This window comes from Notechis scutatus, chromosome 2, assembly GCF_049901735.1.
Source record: "Notechis scutatus isolate UNSWTSFEM ecotype Mainland chromosome 2, rNotScu1.2, whole genome shotgun sequence".
Taxonomy (NCBI): Eukaryota; Metazoa; Chordata; class Lepidosauria; order Squamata; family Elapidae; genus Notechis; species Notechis scutatus.
The window spans coordinates 73,547,408-73,549,486 of record NC_142010.1 but is presented as its reverse complement, the minus strand read 5'-3'; the positions used below and the strand labels follow the sequence as shown (position 1 = coordinate 73,549,486).

General features: G+C 44.8%; 1 pseudogene; it reads right to left on the bottom strand.

Annotated features, from left to right (window-relative positions):
* Positions 1-416: 416 nt before the first annotated feature.
* LOC148132085 (uncharacterized) lies at positions 417-1,209 on the bottom strand (annotated as a pseudogene).
* Positions 1,210-2,079: the final 870 nt, after the last annotated feature.

Sequence of the window (2,079 nt, the reverse complement as noted above, 5' to 3'; positions counted from 1 at the left end):
TGAAATGTTCCCGTCCCCATGACAGGGATATGATTCCTATGATAGTTGTTCAAATAAATTCTCTGCTATTGCAATTTATTTTTGGAGATACTGGGCTTTATCTTCTTCATTGTGGCCCACAAAACTATTGATAGAGAGGATCCAGTGTCCACTTCCATATCACATGGTGTTCCTTCAATGGTGATGGTGATGTTGATCTTTCTTGTTCATGTTGAACTGGTTGGTTGTCTGGAATGTCACGGCTGACTTGGAATGTTGGTTTTCTTTTTTCTGCGGTTTCCATGCTTGTTTGGCTTTGTACCCTCTCTGTGTATTGGATGGGTTGTTTCTGTGGGGTGCCAGCTGGCTGGCTCTGCATACTCTCGCTAAATGGCCTTTTCGATCGCAACGCTGACATATGGCTTCCTTGAATCTGCAATTTGCTCTTGAATGATTCCTGCCACAACCAGCTCATGCAGACTGCCCTTCTTCAGTTTTCATAAATTTCCTGTTAGTTTTGATTTGGGAGACATCTTCTTCATCTGTTGACTCTTCCAGTTTGTTGTGATCTTGTTGGGCTGTGTTACCACGATGCACGTTATTTGGGCTTTTGTCTTCTTGAATTGTTGCCATTGCTTTGATTGAAGTCTCAGTGGTTCTGGCTTCATCCAGTGCTATCTTCAGGGTGAGGTTGGGCTTTGCTAATAACCTCCATTGAAGACTCACATCCCTGACTCTGCAGATGAGTCTGTCCAGTAGTAGATCTTAGAGGTCTCTAAATTCACAGTACATGGCAGTCCTCAGCAGCGTGGTGATGTAATCATTTATTGACTTGCCTTCATTTTGGCTCTGGTGGTGGAATTCATGCCCTCGGACAATCTTAGATGGTGTTGGTGCATAATGCGTTCGGAGTGCTTTTTGGATTGTGTCCCATGACACAGTTTGGACTGCTGCTGGAGCAATCAGTGCCTTGGCTGTATCAAAGATTTTGGAGCTGCAATAACTCAAGAATAGTGCTCTCTTTCTGTTGTCCGAGAGTGCTTGTAGCTTGTTGACCTCTAGGAAACAATCAAATTGGATCAGATAAGAGTCCCAGTGTTCAATGGCGGGGTTGAAAGGTGCTGGTGGAGTGTGCATGGTCATCTTGCTGAATTCGGGATGAATCTTTCCCAATGACTGATTCTGCTAGTCCACCTTTTGATCAGCTCTTTTGTTTCTATTCTTCCTAGGATCCCACCTTCATCACCAGTATTCTGTAGTGGGTGAAGGAAGACACACAGCCAAAGGTAACAGTCCAACTTGTTTATTCAGTTAACAGTGAGAATAGAACGGCTGAACCTGTCTGACAGTTCCCCTTTTATAGGGGCTGTCAGACGAGCCAGACAATCACATTCAAGAGATTTTCCTGCCTAAACTGCGGTCCTGAGTGAAAACTTCAGTTATACTAAAAACACAACACATAGGATTCAGTGGTGGTATTCAAATAAAGTTGCCACCGGTTCAGTGGGCATGGCTTGGTGGGTGCGCTTTGCATGTGTGCACACACTTTGCATGCACACATGCGCCAAACATGCACTTTGCGCAGGCGCAGAGGCATTTGCACAGGCACAGAGACATTCTAACTCACCTCCTCCAAGCCTGCACGATGCCGGTTGCTGCAGCAGCTGCCACACGGTGCTATTTTGCGCCGCGCAAAGCAGCTGCACTTTGAATTCTGGCCATAAAAGTGAGTATGGGAGCCCGGGTGGGCAGGTGGACCAAACACAGAGCAGCGGAGAGAACTGGTTCTGTCTCCACTGCTCATCGCCACTACCAGCTCTCCAGAACTGGGCAGAATCGGTCGAATACCACCACTGATAGTATCAAATCAGCTTTACATAGAAGTTGTTCATAGGGATGCTTCTCCTTATTCCATACAAAATTCACCTTCTAACAGGGAAATCTATAATCTCTTCAAGATTAAAAGGAGCTTCCAGCATCTATAGCAGCTATATCCAGTCCTGTCTCATCTTCTTGTTCTGTTTCTTTCACTTTATTTTATTGATTAGCCCTTGGGCTATATCAAAGTTTGTTCTGTTTCTTAAAAAATAGTGCTTCATT